At 39.8% G+C, this 23,364-nt stretch overlaps 1 long non-coding RNA gene across 1 annotated transcript; it reads right to left on the bottom strand.

The window, feature by feature from the left end:
• Positions 1 to 3,448: 3,448 nt before the first annotated feature.
• Positions 3,449 to 13,055, bottom strand: LOC122982902. Its single transcript, XR_006403552.1, has 3 exons — positions 12,912 to 13,055; positions 11,443 to 11,554; positions 3,449 to 3,542 (listed from the first exon to the last, which is right to left on the bottom strand). It is a non-coding gene; the product is annotated as an uncharacterized LOC122982902 (long non-coding RNA).
• Between the last annotated feature and the right edge of the window lie 10,309 nt (positions 13,056 to 23,364).

Below are 23,364 nucleotides of genomic sequence, written 5' to 3'. Positions count from 1 at the left end.
ACTGGTGGACCAAATGACCAAACAACCAACCAGCCAGTCGCTAGGAGGACTAAAAAGACAGAGAAGGTAAGAAATGTGAGAGTGAACATGACAGAGAATATTAGAATAACATAATAACAAGGGGGATGACAGCCTGATGTTTCAGTAACAAACACTGATTTCAAATTTGTCATATTATTGCAACAAACAGTCCATCAATATCAACCTAGTAGTCAGCAACCCACAAACCACCTATATGTAATTACACTGGCTATCTAATCATCTAATTCCCAGCTATCAAACTCCCATTTACAGAGTAAAATCTTGACTGGAGTGTATATAGTCCAAACCAAATATAATCAGGCAGGTTTCGAAGGTTTACACATATTTCACAGCGTCCCTGCCCTTATAAAGAGGGAAGGACAAAGGCAGGCCATGAATGTACTCCTTCATACTTGTCCGAGTTAGTTCTATGTAAATCATGTTTTGTCAGTTGTTTCTGATTGATGTTGTGTCATTTTATTGATAAATCTGACCTAGAATTGTTTTCAACTGTCTTCAGAGAAGCGCTATAAATCTGTTCACCCCTTTAGCTGTGGAGAGTACTTGTGGAAGGAGAAACTAGAAACTAGAAAAATAGACCACCAAATGTTGCTTTTTAATGGTGTGAAATGGTTTGAATTGGCTTGGTTTGACTCTTTCAGGACCATGGACAGCATCCTGCTGCAAAGACTATTCAAATGTGATTGTTGTAATGTAAAAAAACAGACTAGGGTGTATGTGTGTAGTTTCTTACATTTGCTAACCTCCACTTATAGTTATTCCTTTAAATAAGAGCAGCATCCGCAGAATTGTCTTGAAAATTTATGTTTTATTTGAAAAGCAAAAACATGACGCGTGACATCGACTGTGCAGAAAAATGAACTCTCTGACTCCGGACCGCAATTAATTTCATGATTCAGTGTGCAGCCTGTAATACCACTCGCCATGGAGTCAGAAATGAGTGGACCTAATTCCAATGAGAAAATCTTATTCCCAGTCTAGTTGAGGTAATGTGGGTCAGGAACAGCTGGATCCTGCTGCTGATCCACTCTGCTGCCGTCTGCTCTGCAATCCATTAATAGCCGCATTTATGCACACACGAACAGAATATCTTATACTGTTTTCTAAACAGGGAAATAATGCGGCTTCCATGCAGCTCCATCTGACTGTTTTGACAAGCTTGAAATGACCAGATGTTTTGGTAACTTCTGCGGCCTGCTGCTTTTAATGGAAACTATTACTTGGTAAATGAAGCAAATCAACTGTTTATGAATAACCCTTGCTCAAGTTTCTTGGTGCTTTAGTTGATGAAAATTACGAGACTTGTATGAGAGCAGTTTGAATAGACGAGTCAGTGTGTGGCATATTGTAATCCTGCATTTACACTGAACCAGGAGAGGTGGACGCCCCAATTTCATCTGCATTTGTAAAACAGCTCAGCTTGGGGGAACGCTACAACAGTTATGCGATTTTCTTAATGTCACACACAATATCTGTGATGCTGTGAATTGGATTTTCACAAGCCCTCAGGGAATTATTCCCTTTATTGCTCAGCTGTGATATTTTCTGGCAGAGGAACCTTATAATGTTTGTTTACATTTTGGAGTTTGTGGGAATGGTTCATCTCGCTGATGTGTTCTTACATTTCAAAAACCGCAAACATCAGCCCACTGAGGGCTTTGCTTTCGTGTGTGTGTCTCAGTCGTAAAAGCTGACGTCTTAAACTTGAACTACAATTACAGATTCTAAACAAAGTGGTTATGTGTTTCTGATGGGATTTTACCTTTTATCAGGTATGAGACATATTTAGTGTTGCTGATGATTTGTAGTTTCCATGTCAATCGAACTGTAGCCTGTTTTGTCAGTCATCTTGGTAAAGCCAAAACTGGGACCTGTTTTAGTGGATGTGTTTTTGTGCTGAGAGCAGCAGTGTGTGTGTGTGTGTGTGTGTGTGTATTTGGCCAGTCGACTGGCTTCCGTGTGCTGAGGGATCAATAACCGGCTGACTCCTCGCGGGAAGTCTCCTCGCTGCCTCGAGCCTCCAGGCAGGGGCCCGCGTGCTTTCTGTCGGTGTGGGTTTCCATGGGAACAGTGAAAGTGTGTGTGCATGTGTGTGTGTGAGAGGGATACACTGGGACTGGTGGATTACTGCTGCTGCTGCTGTGTGTGTGTGTGTGTGTGTGTGTGTGTGTGTGTGTGTAAGTGTGTGTGAGAGAGAGAGGGAGACAGAAAGAAAAGGTGAGCACAAAGGTTGTGAGCAACGACAAAAAAGGAAAACTGAAAAGAAAGGGAACACGAGTACAGAAACACACACACACACACACACACACACAAACACGCAAACATGTACACAAAGACAGGAATACAAAAAGCGAGACGATCTTTACTGATAAGGTTGTCTTGTGTCCTCATTGCTTTTCCCCTCTCGCATAGCTCTCCCCTCTAATTGCTTGCTGCCCTCGGCCTTTTGCCTCTCTGTTGATCCATCCCACAGGGGGGTATGGAGGAGGTGTGGATGTGGAAGGGCAGGCCACAGGCTGTCTATAACCCTGCTTCCCTCCTCCTAACAACCCCCCCCCCAAAAACCCAGGGAGATCCTGAGCGGCAGGCCAGCATGTGGCCGTTGGCCTGCTGCTCATCTGTCCGGTTTGGAAGTGATGCAGCAGTGATGCATATTCAACGCAGGGCGAGGGTGAAGGAGGTGGGACAGGTTGTGTGTGTGTGTGTGTGTGTGAGAGAGAGAGGCGGACACTGCCTGTCATTGGCAGACAGGCAGTCAATGACAGAAGAGCCACTTGCCGGAAAAGCCCCCCTCTTCACACATACACACACACACACACACACACAGACAGAGCGAGTATGGCATATGGCGGCAGCTGCCCGGCGCGTGTCGTGATTGTGTGAATTAGAAGCAGCGTGGTGCGCGCATGAATAATGAGCCTCGCCTCTCCGCGGGGACGCGCCTCACATGATGAAAAGATGAAAGAATTATGGGAAGGAAAGAGATAAAATAAAAAAAAAACCTCCTGTAGAGCCGCTTCCCCTCCTGTGATTCATAACTGTTGATTTAACAGCTGGCTACTCATTTCATCGTTAAACTCTCCGTCTTTAGCTCCTCTTCTCTCACCCTCTGTCTTGTTCACATTCAATTTACATTTCCTGACTTTAGATCATTTCATTTCAATTCAAGTTTGAACATGGTTTCAGGTGTTTGCCCAGCGAGAGGAAATTAGGCTGAAAAACTCAGTGTCATTATATAAATGAATGGCTCTTAACCATTTTGGCTGGTTACCTCAAATGTCATGATCGTCAACCGCTTTGGGGAAAGTACTCTAAATAGCTAATGACGCTTGCTTGAGAGAGAAAGCTTATTCTTGACCATATTCTTGGGTAATCCTTACTCAAGGTATACTTACTTGCTTTTTTCAGAGCTTTCAACCACATCTCACAGTCTTCACTAGTGGTCAGAGTTTGCTCAGTGTACTCAGCCTGCTTCTCTTCATTGCAGCCTTAATTTGTGACTAGAAATGTTACAAAATAAATCTGCATTAATACCATGTATTAAAGTAGCTGCAATTTAATAGTACTTTCCTGCTACATATACTTTTTTAGCTTTGCAGTATGATGAGGTAATTTTGACACTTTGGTTCAAATGGGTTAATGGTGCTGTGAAGAACAGAAATTGCCTTGTTGACTTGATGGACAAAATGGAAAATGACTTTGTGCTTCTTACATTTCATTGGCAAGTAGAGAACAAAAAATAAAAAGTTAAATTACACATTTTAACATCAGAACAATCAGTGGATCATTCAAATGGACTTTAATACTGTAAAAACAGGCAAATACAGTAAACACTTCAAGTCACAAGTCAGCACTGAGAAGTTAACTGCTAATGTTAGCCTTAGCTAACTCATCCTTTCCTCCGTTCCCTTTTCAAATCCCAGAAGAACAAATACCTGTGAGCATAAAGTAATACTAGTTTCAATACATGTTGTTTCAACAAGTCACTTTTCTAATGTTGTGTTAGCATCCAGGCTAATCCCTAGTGGCTAGCTAACTGCTAGCTGATGTGAAATGTAAGCAAATGCATTTATATCAGCCATGTTCCCGTGTTGTTCATAGGCTGTTTGTTGCAGTACAGGACTGAGAATAAGAGACATATTTTTTTAATGCTTTATGTGTTTTTGTATTAGAGTTTAACAGTGTTTTTTACAGTAAACATCCCAAAATTTTCCAGCTAACTAACTCCAGTATGAAAGGGTTCGTTCAGTAACTGCTAGCAAGCAACACAACATGTTAATAACGGCCAAATAAGTTGAATGAATGTAAATATAGTGAATTAAATACAACTACGCATGTTGCTAAAACTTTCCTTTGCTAGGTACCGTAAAGTTAGACTGTTAATACTTGGTAGATGTCCACAAGTCTGGAAAAAGTCTAAACAGTCTGCAAATCTATTTCCATTTTACACAGAATAATTATAATAATTATTATTATTCATTGGGTTTTAGGGATGCTCAAACCATATAGGGGCTGTTTTTGGCATTTTTGACATACCTTCATAAACCCTAATCTGAGCTCCTAATGTAGAGCTGTTGAGGTGCAACATACAGTAAATCTAAATCGCTCTACTAATGTAGGTCTACTTTTGATTATCTGAGCACTGTGCAGTTCTGTTATGCAGGAAATGGTAGTATAGTAGATAGTGATGATAAATATTAGATAATATTTAATATATTGGTTTGTATAGGTATTTACACTAAGTCTGTGCCCAGAATCACTCCCTATTTACAACAGTGCACTATATTCACCATTTTCTTTGAGTGTCCAAACTCACCATGTGTAAATTTATACACAGAAACCCTAAAAAAAATTCCACAATTAAACAAAAAAAAAAGAAGTGAAGAAAATAGAAAATCGTGCTGTCTAGACAGATTGGGCATAGGCAGACCAACAAACCCAAACAGCAGCATTTGATACAAACCATTGTCAGTGGTCCTAAACCCCTGCTGTGTGTGAAATGCTGGGGAGTCAAAGTACATCAGGGAACAAAGTTGAACATGTAGCAGGCAAAAGAGAGAAATGTACTGTATTTTTCAATAGTTGGTGGATCAAACCACAAAGTAAATATTGGTCTTGTATTTCAACAGGTGGTGAGACTGATGAATCCTCTGGGATGCACATGCTGTCGTGTTTCTGCCGGATGTGAAAGTCATGCTATTCATAGGAACTTGATTACACACGTGTTGCATATATCAAGGCGTTCTGTTGTGAGTTTGTTTGGAGTCTACTTGCTGCCTGCTGCTGCTCAAAAATACTTTAATGAGGTTTAATTTGTGTTGCTGCTTTTCAGTTTTGGTTCATATTCCTATTGTGCCTTGTTTCCCCTGCTTCCATCTGTGAAGTGCTCTTAAATTTTGATTGAATGCTGGATAATATTGCATCCCAAAATTAACAATGTGACCAAAGCAGCTTATTATATTTTTTAATGATTACAAATAGCTATATTCTTCTCCCGCATCCCTTCCTGTTTTTCTATTGTCTCTCAATTTCAACCCTTTCATTTCCTTCCTTCACCTTCTCTCTGTGGTCTATTAGATTTTTTCATCAACCTCTTTTTTTCCACTCTAGCTTTCTTTGTTCCTGTTCTCCTATTCTGTCTCTCTCTCTCTCTCTCTCTCATTCTCTCTTTATTACCTCTGGCGTCCAATTGGCTGTCATTGTAGTAGCTCCAACCAAAAATGATGTCATTAATTATTTGGGTAGAGATTATGTGATTAAGCTTCTGTGTGTCCGCCCTTTTGTACATGCATGCCCATGCCTCGGTTAGTGTGTATGCACGTATGTGTGATTGTGTGCTCTATCTGGTGGCCACATTATTAGATCCAGATAAGAGCAGAGAGCCTGCATGCATGGGCAATTTGCCTGTTAAACTGTTGACCTACTGCTATTCCGCTGACTCAAAGTAAACAGACACAAGAATGACAAACAATCAAACAAACACATAATGTCCCCTCAAAAATCTCTCCCGCTGCATATGAATGAAAAATGAAGAAAAAGTGAAATAAACAGCAGCGATCTTTGAGATGAGAACTGAGCAGGAGGTTGAATCACAAACAAACTCTCTCACACAGTATTTCCATCACACACACACAGTTTTATTCAGGTCACGGTTTTGTTTGCGAAAACACTGATGAGGAAGGAAAGATGAAGGATATCCAGCAATAAAGACAATAAGAGAAGAGAAGATTGATGAAGTATGAAAAAAAGAAGTGAAGAAGAAGAACAAATAGATGAAAGACAGGTACAGTTGAGGAAATCAACAAAGAGAGACGCAGGGCGTGAAGTCCAGCACAGATACACATGATGGGCCAGAAGAAACAAATGTGTTTCAGGACACTGTCGGTTAGTGCCAGGGCCAGATTGTGATTCATCATGTGTGTGTGGGTGTGTGGGTGTGTGTGTGTGTGTAAGGGGAGGGGAGAGAGGACTGGAGAGGAGGTCGGTTTATAGGCCAGCTGTGTGTAGTCTTTTACTCAGTCAGTGACCTAAATCACTGAATAAAAAGAGAGTGGGAGTATGAGAGGGAGAAAGCAGGAGAGAGAGAGAGAGAGAGAGTGTGAAAGGGGGAAGATGGGGGTTTTTAGATACAGGGATGTGGAGGGGAGATAAACTAAGCAGTAAGTAGAAGACAGAGAGAGGAGGAGTGGGGGGAAAAAAGGGATAAGAGACAAAGGTGGAGGATAAAAAAAGGAATTAGGAAAAAAGGAAAAAAAAAAAACAAACGATGTTGACAGAGAAGGGAGAGTTGGGGGAGAAAATAAAGAAAGAGAGAAGAGTGAGAGAGATGACATTTATGAAGCTGAAATTATGCAGTACAGATATAAATATCCGGGGCTTGTTATTCTTTGCCTGCTTTACATTTCCAGAGCAAAAAAAAAAAAAACTTCCACGCTGGCTCACTACACAAACACACAACAGCTCCCTGTAGCCACAGCGTCGCTTCTCTGCGACTGTGTACTAAACACAGCGTCACAACACAACATGCATAATGGAGGAACACATATCCGAAGCACGCCAGGCCGTAAATTCGACACATAGATTGGGATAATTAGCCCAGTGAAGTGCCCTTGACACAAAACGCCACATTAAGAATTTATCACTATGTCGCAAATTAAAGGAAAAATTAATCTTTTTAAATAATTAATTTGCAGAATTATTGTTTGGGCTCATTATAAACAGAGATTTATACCAGCAAACAACATACTGTATTTCCCCATGTTGTAAATATTATCATAGTCAAATAAGTACATTTGTGATTCAGAGCAGGCGAGCACACTAAGAGGGATCAGAAATAAGGGCAGAATCCATTAGCATCACTTTCAGACTTCACATCTGCTTCCTGCACCGCCAGCTCAGGACCGCAGCGCCGCCGGGGCTCCGGCACCACTGTGCCACACCGATAATTCAGGCACAGCTTGAGGTTTTGCTCTGATCTTGAGAAAATAAAAGAAAATGTCAAATATTTTTGTTGGAATTAAACACTTCTTTAGCTTACTTAAAGCAAAACGCCCACATTTTGAGTATCAAACACTCAACCCCCTTTTAGGCTTGAAAAAGGTGTCTGTGAATAATTTGTAGTTCGCTGCTTCTTGGAGAGAAAAGTCTGCCGTCAGCTTGGATTCATGTTGGGAACAGTGGATTCTGTCCAGAGAGAGATGCTTTCAACAATATTAGATCTTTGATTTCTCTGATTTGAAGCATCACAGACCAGTTTCTGGGTATTGGTTAGTTTAAGTTCAAATCTGGTTAGTTCATCACTTTTCAAACTGTTAACAAGTGATTTCTCTAACATCCAGAGTTGTCTGGTACATGTTTAAAGGAAAACGTTAATACCAAAGAAAGTTAAAAAGGGAGAAACAAGACTCTTATTGGCTCTTTAAAACGATTTTGAAATGGTTTCTGCTAAATAGTGCTACTAAAAAAAGAGTATTCTTCATCAGAAAAAGCTTTTCCTGGATAAATAAAATTCTCAAAGGTTTCAAATTCATGTTCTCCTGTTAATCATTCGCCTTTTAAAGATTTTCATAAGGGTTTTTCTTGTAAAGCTAATTAGTAATTTCATCCAGCAATGGTTGAAAAACCAAAAGCTTAATCAGCCTCTTTTGTTACATTTTGTGTGATTGTCTTCTGTTATGGTGAAACACTCTTTCTCACCTGTGCAACTGTTTGAAAACAGCATTAAAAAATACGAGCGAACACTATGGTGAAACGTATGAGCGCTCCTGTGAGAGGCGTTATGTTATAGTGCTTTTTCTACAGATTCAGGGCTCACGGGCAACAACCACAATCATAATCCACACCCTCTTTTGCTGAGCTTTGCCATATTTCCATTTGAGTAGTCAGGCGTGGTCTAAATGTTGAGGGGGGCAGAGATCACCAGACCGAAGAGGCAAGGAACATTTTTTTGATCATTTTTTTCAATTTCTGCTGTTGGACTTGTTGGAAGAGTTTGTGAAGCGTGTAACACTTAAGGTCTCATATGAAGTAAGTCTGCATGGTTTGGTTTTGGAATATACATTACTGGTTTACCATAAGAATAGTGTTTTCAGAGTGTTAATTAGCAGAACTGTGTTAATCTAAAGACACTGATTGTGTTCATTCAAAGACGTGTTTACATCTACATATTTTCAGTTTGCTCATAAAAAAAAACCTTGAATGGAAATGCTGGAAATTAGAATTTGTATCAATAACAACAAAATGCAACATAGTGCCATCATAAGAGACTTACATGACTTACATGAAGCATGTGAGTTATATTCCACTCCACTAGAGGCAGGTAAAACATCAGTCATGTGTGGACTGATAAGGAGTTTTTAAAAGAAATACATGACACAAACATAAATACCATTTTTCCATTATTTGAAATTTGACATTTAATTATGTCACCTCTTCTTCTGCAATGTCACTTAACTGGAAAATTTGCAAAAACAAATGTATATCTCGCCTCCATATATTAGTAACAGTATTGGGCTTGCACTTTTTTTTTTTTAAAAGCAGATTTTCTGGAAATTCAGTTAAAATTTGCTCTACATTTGAGTGACACGTTGATCACTGCTTGTCTAATTCAAATATGAGACAAAAGTGTTGTTTGAAAGCTGTCCAGCAGAGCGGCAAGTCAAATGATGGAAACTTAATTGGACTGATTTCAGTAAATGAAAAAAGAAAAAGTGAGGTCAAAGTGAGGTCAAAGTGAGGTCATGTCCAGTTTGTGTAATATGTTGAATGGAATTAGTCCAAAACTGCTGATGAACGCAGATGGATTTCAAACCACTCAAACAAAATCAAATTTGAATAATGTTTTAATTTAATTGCTTAATTCATATGATTATATAAATGGTTATAATATAGCCTCTTTAAAATAAATTAAAGCAAGAGTAGTTAAATGTTTTCAGATTAAATTAAGACAATAAAAAATGATACACAGATGACATTGAGCTATTTGTTGTATGCGACTGTCAATGAATGACATTGTTATTTATTTTATGTATATTTAATGAATGTTTTGAAATACTGAAGTTCACATCCTGTTACGGACAATAAGTGTTTTCTTTTTTAAACATAACTATTAACCAAAGCTTAAACATACTGTAGTATTGTCAACATTGCTGTATATCCAGTATGAGATGTCCAATAATACCACATCACATTGTTCATGAAAGTGGTTTCAATCTACATCACTGGGAGTATATAATAGACATCACATCCCATTGATCCAGCAGGACATTCAGGATTGGTTGTAAATTAGTTACACATGGTTACAGGGACAAACCTCAATGTTGGACAAAGCAACAACACTCGATAAGGAAATCTTTACTGCAATTATGCTTATGACAGTGACGCAGTTTGATATTCTGCACTGCTCTGAAAATACAACCAACACCCTCAAATGCATAATGGACTTTATACCACAGCATACCCACATAACAATGTGTGCATAAACATTTTCATTATAGTAGGCGTACTGTGCATTAGAATAAATATCTGCATAAAAAAGATTTACATAAGGTGTGAATTAAAAAAGCAGCAGATGGCACACTTCTTTGATTAGTTAGATTTTATTGCTGAAAAAAGTGATAACTGAAGCAAAGATTGCAGAGATTTCATCTCTATGATTTAATTGCTCTGTGCCTGAAAACAATAAATAAAAGCTGTTATATAAATAAACCTGCCTTGGTTCCCTTGATTACTATTGGTACATCTCTTGTGTCAAAATCTAGTTTCTGGTATGTTTTGTGCCGCTGCCTCCCCTTTACATTAAAGAATTGCACAGAAATTTGATATTTTCTTTCGAGTTTTCAATTCAATTCATTGTATTAACAATCCGCTAAAGCCAGCCTCTCTTTATGATACATAATAGAAAAGAGAAAAGAAGAGAGATGTACAAAACATTGTTGTTTCTATCATGTTGTTTAGAGCAGCGGTTCACAACAAGCCTCCCTCCCTCTCTGTTTCTCCGCCTCACACATCATCCCTTTTGGATCAGTACATCATTTCCCTGTGCCTCACTCAGTCTGGATCTCATTCAACATTGCTTTACATCCCTCCTACTGGAGCACATGCAGTAACTCACGCAAAGAGAGACACTCGGCAGATACGACAACCAAACTGGTAATCAACCTCTAAATCAAATCTGTAATCTGACTCTCAAGTACCACTCATCATTGGATCCTGTTCAATTTCGATCGGTTTCAGTCTGGACTTGAGTCAAAACTGCATTCGTATTCAGATCAGCGTAGCTTTGTACAGCTCTGGCTCTGGTTCCACCATTACCCAGCCTGTGTGTTTGGCATCAGGCGAGTCACTCTGCAGCCAGAGCTCAGATGGAAATCGCACCAAATTGGATCAATATTGAGTCCAGCAGGGGGAGCTGTGTCTTATTACACCACAGTATCGGAAAGTTGGGCTCCTGATTACCTGCTATAGGATTACAGTAATGCACAGAGAAAAATGGTAACCGCATTTCAACAATTTCGTTTTACTTGCACGGTTAAACAAAAAGCAATAGGTGATTATCCAACTGTAACGGATCAGTGTTTAATCCAGCTGGATGACTCTGTCTTTTAACTGGACAGAATTTGGAAGTTACTGATTTTGTGTAATAGGATTACAGGATTACAGAAAATCTGGTTACAAAACATAGTATGATACATTTTCTAAACAAAACTTAAAATCTAAAGCCACACTAGCAGCCCCACAAGGCTGTAATGCCAATCACCTGACAGAAAACACATTTTTTTGGATGAAAAGCGACATCCAACCACTCAACTAGTTAGTGTGAGCTCTACATTATTAGTGCCTGGCCATGAACTTCAGTCATGTGACACAGCTAATAATAACTTGCACAATTTTAGACTTTACCATGAACCACAACGTCCCTGGTTTGAATCCAGTCGGGGATCTTTGTTGCATCTCTCTCTCTCTCTCTCTCTCTCTCGTCATCTTTTCTGTCGACTCTCCACATGTTGAATAGCTGAAATTGAAGGACAGATGGAGAAAACTGGTTTTGCCAGAAGCAGCAGTGGTACAGCAGTATTTCACATACTCATGCTTGTGTGCAGTAAAGCATTAGGATGAGACATTTATAGACGCTAGCTGCACTGGGTACTGTGTCAATTCAAATGCAGTGTGATTTGAGACATTAGGGACGTTTTGTTGAAAGTATCACTTTTATTTCAGTCCCTTGTGTCCAGAAGCAGAGGAAAAGCTCTTCAGTTGTTCTGACACAAACATACAATATAAAATCTGATGTTCAAGTCTGTGTCATAGATCTTATCGGGCCAATAGTCATCTAGAGGCCAGATATGCTTCACTAAGCAGCCAATGACAGGCTGCCATTATGCTAAGCACTAATAACCCTCCATTTGACGCACCTGTGCTTTTCCTGATACAATGAAAACCCAAACTGTTACAATAGGCACCAATTATGGTCGACAATTTACATATATGTTTCAATCATTTAGTTGACAGTCTGAATGCAGCTAATATCAGTGATCTTTCTATACCAACCCTATAGGAATATAGAGAGAATAGACTTTTTAACATAATCACTCAATCAGTGAACATGCCAAAGCCTTGGGACATGCATTAGAGTATCATCTTGTATTCATTATAGTTGTCTGTAGACTGCAAGGCATTCCAGTATATTTACATTTCCACATTTACATTTTAGCCCCATTACAGCCACACAGTCACTTATCATAAGTGCAGTCAGCAGGAGTTGGTGAGAATCCAAAGATTATTGTGTTATCATAAAACCCTTTCAGGGAGATGATTGGGGCTTGAATGCAGGAAGGAGCTTTCCTGGAAATATAGATGGAAAGTGGCTTCACTTATCACTCATTCACCACCTTTCATCACATGACATGTGACAGTAAAAGGTGCTAACTACCCCTACGGCCATCTCCATATGTATGTGAGGGAGGGTTGTCCGGGTGAGCAATTATTTGTCTTCTTTTGATTCACAAGTCAAATCCAGCTCTAGTTAATTCAACTCAGTTTTTTATGCTGGTGTAGCTTTTACCAGTTGTGTCCTATGAATACACTGTAAAATAAATAAATAAATATGGACATAGTCACCGCGATGTCACCCACTGGTTTGTGAACCGCCGTTTTGAAGCCTCGAGTTTAACGATTTGACCGTCGCCATGTTTGATTTTTGGAGCCAGAAGTGACCATATTTGGACCAGAGGGTGGCGCTGACCCTAATGGTAGCTGCTCGCTTGGTTAGCACGGTGCATTTACAATCTATGGTTACAATGCTAATGCTAATGCTAATGCTAATGCTAATGAAAAACAGGCTTAAAACCATTAAAACAAAATGTACTCACCGGAAAAACTGAACCTCCGACTCCTTAGAGGGTCTTTTATCACAACGTAGCGCTGAACAAGACTTCTTTAGGCGACCAAAATGTTACAATTAACTTTCATGAACTGAAAACACACTGAAGTGTCGACACCTACAGCTACGCCTATACTCGGTAACTCTAGGGTTACGTCATGGTTACGTTACGTATCGACGTTGTCGCTGTGGTAGCGGCTTGTCAATCACAACGTAGCCACGCCCTAAAGCATACGCTGCTTTATCGTCTATTTTACTCTAAATGGGACCATATTTTACAAAATAAACATCATAATGTATTGAAGGAGACTTGATACTAGCGATTGAGACCATAAACTCGAAACAGTTTACTGAGGTAATAAATCAAGTGAGAAGTAGGGTCATTTTCTCATAGACTTCTATAGGCGACAATCGGACTTCTTTTTGCAGCCAGTGGAGTCGCCCCCTGCTGGCCATTAGAGAGAATGCAAGTTTAAGGCACTTCCGCATTGGCTTCACTTCTCAGACCAGTAGCTACCTGCTTGGGCTTATGTGCAGACAGTCACCTGTGGTTTATTCACTGTTCAAGCACCTTTGGCGCACTTTTTCTTACTAGCAGCCATTCAGACGATTCAGCATGCCGAATAAGAGAAAGCTGTCTCAATGCACTTGATGCTGGTTCTTCTTACTTTTTGAGCCTACCTCTTCTTTCTTTCTTTCTTTGGCAGACAAGTAAAGCACAAAACACATGAGGCAACATGAGGAGATGCAAAGCATTTGATCAGTTGGCCAATGTTGTTGCTAGCTTTTTGGGATTGGTTTGATGTGTCAGGATGACAACAACAATGTGGAATAGAGAGTTCAGAAATCAGTGAAGGACATATTTTTCTGATCAAAAAAACAAAGTAAACTGACTGAGGGGAATTAAAATCATGGAAAGACATACTAGCTATTGGGTGTTTAGATTATAGAATATAAGTATTTGAGAATCAAAATCGCCTTTAATCATACAGACTGAACTGATTACTAAAAAGATCTCAACACTGATCTTTCTATATGGGCCACAAAGCCAGCAGTCAGCTGTCCTATAAATAACTGCTGAAACTAGGTGGATGTACAGAATCTGTGTGTGTTGTCTTCCTACAGTAAAGGGATGTGTGACTCATTGTTCATTATGAGCGGATGAGCAGATGAATAAGTGCTTACAGCTGAATTCACACTGAAGTCCTGCTCTGTCTTGCGGTGTAAATGGACGTGTATGAACTGTGACAACTGTAATCACATCCCTGCACCCCAGACATGAAATTATGTTGTGGTTGAATATTCAAATGAGCAGGGCTGTAATAGAGGCTAATATAGAGAGGTGAGCAGTGTGTGTGTGTGTCTTTGTGTTTGTGTGGTAGCATGCATGCATTAAAGATAAGTAAAAAAGAGAGCGCTAGTGTGTAAGAGCAGTCTCCCTTTAACAGACATGACATCAAGGCAGGTTCAGGCAGAACTTGACAGTCAGATTGTCAGACACCAGATTTGGCAGGGCCTTGTCTCCACCCCGCTGTGAGAAGGTTAGCGTCCTGCTGTTCTTGAGCGACATAACTGAGACTTGAAGAGGGCTCGTCCTTATTAGACATGCTTGATATGTGCCATAGGTCTCACTGATTGTGTCAGTCTGGCCAGTGATATATCAGCAGTGTCTGTCACCAGTACATATGTGCTGCTACCTGATTGTTGCTGAGTTATATCTGCTACAGTTTTTATTTTATTTAGTAACCACAATAAAACAAGGATCAAATTAAGTTAAATGTCAGTTTTTTCCAGTTTTCCTGCTGTTCTGTGGTCAACATGTATGTTTTAACTTTGGTAATTTCAGACAAAACATCGTGTAGTGGGTGCTGGCCTGAGTGAAGTGGGTGTATATGTCTGAGAATGTGTGTCAGTGTTATGAGGACCGAATCTCACGGTTTCAGGCCAGTATCTGAAGCTGCACACACACACACACACACACACATGCACACACCATAACTATGGAGTGCTTTCAGCTCAATGGGGGTTCATTACACACTCACACACATCCCTCGACTCCCTGCTGCTCCTTCCTAGTCACTAATGCTGGATATGCACTTTGATAGGATTGTGTGTGTGTGCGTGAGTGTGTGTGTGTGTGTGTGTGTATGAGATGGCAAAAGAGATGGAGAAAACGAGTGTATTAGCATATTTGGGTGCCCACTTGCATGCTTAAAGCGATTGTGTGTGTATGTGTTCGTGTGTGTGTGTGTGTGCGCGTGTGTGAGTGCGTGTGTGTGTGTGCGTGCATGTGTGTGTATGTGTGTGTGTGTGCCCTGACAGGGGACTTGGATGTGGATTTTAAGAGATGCAGCTTCATAAAAGGACTTAAATGAAAGACTTGAAGATGAGTTGGGACACTCACAGATTTTACAGCATCCCAGTGAACCTGAGCAAAATTAGGCTAAACGCAATTTCATGGCTTAATGACATGAAATTCCAGGCTAAATGCTACTTCAAAGTCAATACAGGAAGTTATATCAATGCCAAAGCAGTAAAATGGAAAAAAATGTTCTCTCCTCTGTTATTCAGGGCTGCTAAAAACAAACCCATTCGGCCGGACGTCTCAGTGGAGAGATACTTTCACTAACTGCTACTAATGTGCCTGTAATGAAGGCACTCTGAGGAAAACCTCCTCTTCTGATTGAGTAACACAGTTTGAATTTATCAGTGTATGATGTTCAGTTTCTGCCTGGTGTTACTTTATAGAGAAACATTGTAATTTACATCATTGGTGTCTCAAACAAGGTAAATCACAACTTTTACTTTGTAGTTTACCTTTTATGTTTCGATAAAATGTCCAACTTCACCTTCAATGGAGCAGATCTGTGCAGACAGCAAACGGTGTGTGTACCAGGAATCTACATCTGTATGTGTGCAATAAGGTCAGTTAACCTTACTTACTATTCTTCTACTTCTTCTTTTTTCAGCTGTTCCTGTTAGGGGTCACAACAGCGGATCATCCTTTTCCATCTTTTCTTGTCATCTGCATCTTCCTCTGTCAACCACCTGCATGTCCTTCCTCACCATATCCATAAACCTCTTCTTTGGCCTTCCTCTTTTCCTCTTTTGTCTGGCAGCTCCATCTTCAGCATCCTTCTCCCAATATAACCAGCATCTCTCTTCCATACATGTCCAAACCATCTCAATCTCACCTCTCTCGCTTTGCCTCCAAACTGTCCAACCTGAACTGTTCCTCTAATATACTCATTCCTCATCCTGTCCATCCTCGTCACTCCCAACGAAAATCTTAGCATCTTCAACTCTGCCACCTCCAGCTCCGCCTCCTATTTTTTGTGCCTTCAAACCATACATCACAGCTGGTCTCCCTACCCCCTTGTAAACTTTCCCTTTCACTCTTGCTTGTACCCTTCTGTCGCAGATCACTCCTGACACTCTTCTCCACCCTGCCTGCACTCTATTCCTCACCTCTCTTCCATACTCCCCGTTACTTTAAACAGTTGACCCCAAGTATTTAAACTCATCCTTGCATCCTCACAATTCCTCTGTCCTCCCTCTCATTCATGCACATGTATTCCCTCTTGCTCCCACTGACTTTCATTCCTCTTCTCTCAAGTATATACCTCCACCTCTCCAGGCTCTCCTCAAATTGCTCCCTACTTTCACTACAGATCACAGTGTCATCTGCAAACATCATAGTCCACGGAGACCACAATACATTTTCTAAATGCATATGCTGGATTTTTCTAACAGCTGTGTTAAACTTCTTTCTGCTCTGACTAAATATACTTAACGCTTAACATCCATCTACCCAGAACAATTAGACTGTACAACCTTTGATAATAGAGATGAACAACATCTTTGTCAGTGTCTGAATGTTAGTAGAAGAGACAGCTGCATAAATAACTGCCTGAGGACAGCTCAGACTGGGTTCAAAGTTCAGATGAACTCAACTAAACACAAGAATAGCATCTATCAATTCAAAGCACTGCAGTTTTCTAAAATTGCTGAAAAGCCAGTAGGTTTAAAGGACCAGTGTGTAGGATTTATAGGCATCTAGCGGTGAGGTTGCAGATCGCAAACAACTGAATACCCCTCCCCTCCCAAGCGTGTAGGAGAACCTACGGTGGCTGCGAAACTCATGAAAAACACAAAAGGTCCTCTAAGGTAATCAAAACACAACAATTCTTATTTTCAGGTGATTATACACTAATTGAAACATACTTAAGAATATTATATTCCATTTCTGCCAAGTCTGTTCTGCTAGATGCCACTAAATTCTACACACAGTACCTTTAAAGATGCATTAAAAATAGGTTACCATCCCAGATTATAACACTGCAATAAACATGAGTTAATGGGGAGCTTATATATTTGTTTATCTATATCAGTGTCCTAAAGATGCTGTGATTCATGGCTTTCTTGCTGTTATAGAATAAAACCTCTTCACCCATCTTATAACAGTCATAGATTACTTAAAGGGGCAGTGTGTCGTATTTAGTGGCATCTAGCAGAACGGACTTTAATGCCCCTATAATCCAGCAACGGAGATGAGCAAAGCTTACTGAGAGAATGTGGAGGCAGGTTGCCCAGTGACACTTTGCCATAATGAAAAGGTCAAAGATTCAATCTCCACAACATTGAATGTTGTGTTCATCAGCTGCCAGAGTGTCCTTCAGCAGAACGCTGAACGCCCATGCAGCCCACTCACAGTAATTCAATCTCTATCAGAACATCTGCTAATGGGCCCAAAACAATACATGTACACAGCAGGTCCTTGTGTTTGTGTGTGTATGTGTGTGTTTGTTTTTCTTTGTTAAAAAAAAAGCTTTATTGAACCAGATCCTCAGTTGCTGGATTAGGGACTTAGATGGATAATGGACAGTACATGAGTTGTCCTCTGTTCCTAAGTCCACTCGCATGCACACACTGACATACTGAAAGAGGCCCAGATACAGAGAAGAGATATGGAGGCAGAGAAAGGCATTAAGCAGAGAAGAAGAGGATGAGAGAGAGAGAGGGACAGAGAGCAAGAAAGGGAGAGAGAGAGAGAGAAAGAGAGAGGGAGAGGGAGGGAGATCGGGTCATAGACAGGCCAGGTCTGGGCGACAGCTGTTGCATCGTGAGTTTATCAGATTAAATCTGCCCATCTCCGTTGTGGGAGGCAGGGACCCAGTTAACTGATGCCCTAAAGACACACTAACATGTACACACAAACACACACATACACACACTTTTTATACTGTTCTACTTTAGCCTAATCAGCAGCTAGTAAGGGCTCTTCCAAAAAAAAGATTTGACTCACCAGTTATACTAAACCTCTTCATTCCTCCACCCTCCAAGATGAGATTTGTGTGCTAACGTCACATTACGTCATAGAGTATCTGGATATGTAAGTAATTTAAATTCAAACACGGAGTTTCTCTTTAAACAAAGTGCAGCTTTATTGTCATGATCACCCTCATTTTCATTAGTAAAAGCTTATTTTTCTTTCTGTCACCGATTGATTGAATGCAGTGGTTAATTCCACCAATACCCATGAAATGTTTGAGATTGGCTGATCTCAGCATCCAGCACTAGGGGCTCCTTGTCAAATTGTCCATATTTTAAACCCAGATATCATTAGATCTCAATCAAATACTCAGTGATGCTTTATTATAAGTTCTGGTGGCTGACGCAAAAGCAAATCTTCCTCTTTCCAAACTATTTGTGGTCTATGGTCAATGGATAAAATCAGACTGGTTAAAGTCCGACTTTATCCAGTTAACAGCTGTCTCCTAAAACCAAGTTAACGGCTATGAAGAGCACAGATGCCCAATCAGCAGTGCCATCAGCAGTAAAAAGGTTTACATATTTACATATTTTTACATATTTATTATCTCTTGTAAAGTTCTGAGTTATATCAGTTTCATTCATATTTCAAAATTATACTCAGTGACGTTGCTGAACAATATTATCCAGAGTGTTGCTAAATGCTGAAGTCAGTTTCTAGGATTCACTCCTCCTGCAGTTAATACATTAAGATGTTGTATGCTGTGTCATATATAAATAATGAAGGTTTGCTGCAATGCTGCTAAGCGCTTCAGAAGAATTGTTTGAGAATTTCAGATTTTATATTTTTGCTGTGGAATCAGCCAAATGATGACTTTGTTGCTATTACTTTGGGTTATGATGAGAGTGTTTGGTTCTACAGTACAACATCTGCTGCAGATTAGGCCGTAGAGGTTAGTGCATTATAAAATCAGGATGGGTGGAGGCTACATTAGGGCTGTATACTGCCAGATTTCCCTCAGCTACAGTACATCAGCACCTTGTTATGAATTCTCTGTTTAATTTGATTTAATTACCAATTTATTTTGGTAAACGCTCCTGGCTACTGCTAGACTAAACCTTGGCTCAGTTCAGCAGCAAGCAGGAATGAAAATCTTCTTCCTTTTTTCTGTATTTTCCTTCAACCTTGTTGACTTCTGCTGCCGTATTTCTCAGATTGTCTTTGGTCTCCAAATAACATAATATTACTTTTATGAGTTCAGTTTGGTTTATGCTTATATTGATAGGGCTAAAATGTTACTATGTTATTGTAAGAAAAGAGCAAGGCTGTCTGTTTGAAGAAGTAAGTCAGGCTCTGTCCCTTAACTGTAACCCAACCTGTCCTTGTGGCTGCATTGAGTTGTGGTCTATATTCTGTTACTGTGGAAGTAGAAATTGGTTTTATGATTGCTGAATGATTGTTAAACATCAGGGCAAAGTCGCATCTCTAGAAAGCCTTTGCTCTCTCATTCTGTTTTACTTTTACCAAACTCCTTTGTAGCTGCAGGAGTATTTTCTATTTTCAAGCAACCTCAGGTGTAAATATGCCAAACAACAGAATAGGCGTAGGTATGTTAGGTGCACATGACAAGCTGTTTCTTTTCTTTTAATGTCTATAAAAGAACAAAAATATTTCAGAATACTTTCTCCCAAGGGCAAAGCGTCACTACCATTGCCTCTCCTCCACCCAGCCCCCATCTCAACCACGAGCTATAGCCCTGGGCAAGCAACTGCAGTTCACAGCAATTAGGTATACCCAGAATCCTAATTTATACGATTTAATTTAATTCAATTCTCAATTTATTCAATTATTGAATAACACAGACCCTGCTTCTACTACCCAGCTAACCCCCTCCTCCATCCTTGTCATGACCAAACCCCCACCCGCCTCCTGCCTGTCACTTGCATGGCCGCTGCACTTGACAGGTGCATTTGCAACTGTTTTGGAAATTAATTGAAGGGGCACGATTCAGAAAATACTCCACATGTTGAATCCAGCAGAATGCTGAGTCTCTGCTGTTGAGAGATTATTCCACACTGGCAGCCACAGTGATATCTGCAGTTTCCCTTCAGTCGCACCCTATTCCTTGTACTAAAATCAATTTAAGCGCAGTGCTGTTTCCGCTCAATCCATTTGTGCTTGTTCCATGAAATTTTAGTCATGGCTATTATAACACGATGGAGGTCTGTGTCATGCAGCCCTACACTCACCCCAAACAACCCTCAGCACTCTGCAATACCAAATTAAAACTAAAAGCATGAACACATTGCTTCTCTAGTTCAGTTAAATAAATTATCATTTCTATTGTAAATGATGCAGCATCATAGTGATCTTAAAGAATAAGGCTGGTATTCAATTTTTTCTTATTTTCAACTAATCTTGTGAGTCTATCCCACATATACTGTCTTCCGATATTAAAAACTCTCCAATATCATCTGTAGTTCTTTTTCATCAAAAGCAATCAGTGATGTAATCAGGAAGTCACTGTACTGTCACAAGTTGTAGCCTAACTTAAAAGTTTTAGGGATGCAAATGATATTTATATACAGTACAGATAGATGGAGAAATGTGTTTTGTAGTATTCGCGCAGCTTGGCATAAGAGGGAAACATCTGATTATATTAACCTAATTGATGTTATTTGGAAATTTAATAAATCTTTATTGGCAGAATGTTTTGTTATTTGAGATCTATTGTATATTTGTGTTATTTTTGTGACATGTAATTCAAAATCCTAACTTTACGTCATCATTAAACAGCCTTTTATCAAGCGTCGGGTCAAAAGTATCAACCATATTCCATATTATCTTTGTTACTCTTCACTCTAAACGGGTCATGTATTAGCTAGCTAACAACAGTTAACAATAGTTTTCTCTGTTGGTTTAGTCACCTAGGCAACAGTTATCCTCGGCAGTTATTGAGTGAACATATTTCTCTACATAAGTAGTGCAAGTCATTTAAATTTGGTGATGTGAAACTGTCCATTAAATGATTCCATTATAATAAAACATTATATTGATGTCTGAATTTCATACATTTTAAAAACACCAAATAATTTATCTTATGATACGATGTGATATCTCACAATGCAACTCAATTTGACATGATAGGGTCTGATACATTATGAAACAACACAACAGTGTGATTTGATACAGTATGGTACAACAACATATGATAAAATGTGATACGATAAGATATGACGTGACATGATGTATAATGATGTTATAAATACCACTTAGACTTTTAAATTATATGTTATATATGATGCTGTTTGGTTGTTTTGTCACAGAATATATGAAAAAATGTATTTCCATTATATTTCAGAGGGTTAAACACCCTTGTTTTATGCTTAATTACTACACATTTTTGAGTTTTTTATTAAATCAGGTTTTACATTGTCACGTAAATGGAGTTGTAGAAATGTCTATAAGCCTCAATGTCAGTGATGACATGAAAATGACCAAATTAGGAGTTAGGAAGTTCATTTGTCTCATCACATTTGTATTAGACTGTATTTCAATAGTTTCCTGGTCTTTATTCTTACATGTACATGCAGTTCATTAAAGAATGACAGTAAAGCTGATTTTCTGATTTATGATTTAAGTCATAGGCTACATCTATTATGTGAAGTGTGTGGGTCGTACAAACCAGCAGTGGTGCACCACCTGCCTGACTGCTCCAGCCTTCCCAGCATCCTCTTTCTCTCTCTGAGCTTTCCTGCTGAGTCAATAAGGAACTCTTTGGCTGGTGGAGGATGAAATCAGCTCAAAATAGAGTGCGTTAGCTTCCACAGCACTAGGATATGAACAGCGTGCGATCTGAAGTGTTGTGTTAAATCTATTGACATGAATGTGTCAGAGGCCTACATGAAGCGGACGTCACACCCGGCTGCGTCTCTCCTCGTGTGGAGAGGGGAGATAAATCTGCCGCCTGTTGACTGCCGGGTGGGATTGGAGGCTATGAATGTTTCACAACCCATACTGTATTGTCATCATTTCTTTTATCTTGTGTTTCGCTCGCTACCATCAGTGTCTATGGTTCACAAACACACACAATAATACATACGTATACATACTCACACAAACAGGTACAAGGGACCCATGGTACATTTTAGTAAGAAGCTCCAATCTCCAAACACTAACGGCAGGCAGGTGACATTTAGATTTTAGGTACATTTTGGAAGAATTGGGCAACTGTGATACTGAAATTTAAAAAAATATAAATATATATTGATTTCTTAGGACCAAAGTGGAGATAATTAAAACTGATGGCCATAACATGAGCATATAGAATTGTAAACTATCCAGGAGACCCCTGTGTTTGTATATTGGGGAAAATTGAGTGTTTCATTAGTAGACAACTTTGAAATATGAATTTCTTGTGATAGAAAACGCCTCTGGAACCAGACATACACATTATACAGCATCTGTGATCATTTATCTGCTTTCCTTCTCCAGTAGTAAGTCACTGTGTTCCTTAACTTGGATAAGCCAAGTTCACTAAGGTGCTTAAATTCACAGTAGCCCTTCCTCTCGCTCTCTCTCCCTTCTTCCCTGTAAGCTCGCTTTTCCTCCTCCTTCTTCCGCCGCTTTCCCTCAAATCCTCCGTCTCCACTCTTCTCCCTTTTTTCTTCGTTAAACTATTTTATATTGCTTCCCTTCCTCACTGCTCACTTAATCTCTCCCTCTCTCTTTTTCCGGTTATCTACTCATTTACCCTTCTTCACACTTTCTCAACCTTTTCCTTTTTTTTTCTCCTTCTTCTTTGCTGCTGGCTACGCTCTTCTTTTTCCACTCCTTCTTGCACACTTTCTTTCCACATTTCCACATTTCCTCCCCACCTCTCTCTCTTATTTAATCCCTCGCTGTTGTCGCCCTCAGTCCATTTCCACCTCGTGCATTTATACCTTCTGTTATCCCCCTTTTCTCTCTCACTCTATCAAGCTCCTCTCTTTCTTTCTCTCTCTCTTTATTCTCAGGGGCGTCCCTGACCTCATTCATTCATCTCTCTTCAAGACAGTGGATCCGCTCTCAGCGATTACTCTACATGCTCCGCTCCAACGTCCCTGTGTTTTTCAACCACTTTCACGTCCCCCCCTCTCCCCGCCCGTTTCATCCTCCCTTTCTCTCTCGC

This window comes from Thunnus albacares, chromosome 5 (assembly GCF_914725855.1).
Source record: "Thunnus albacares chromosome 5, fThuAlb1.1, whole genome shotgun sequence".
Classification (NCBI taxonomy): Eukaryota; Metazoa; Chordata; class Actinopteri; order Scombriformes; family Scombridae; genus Thunnus; species Thunnus albacares.
Note: the sequence above shows the minus strand (reverse complement) of the source record. Positions and strands in the feature narration are given on the sequence as shown.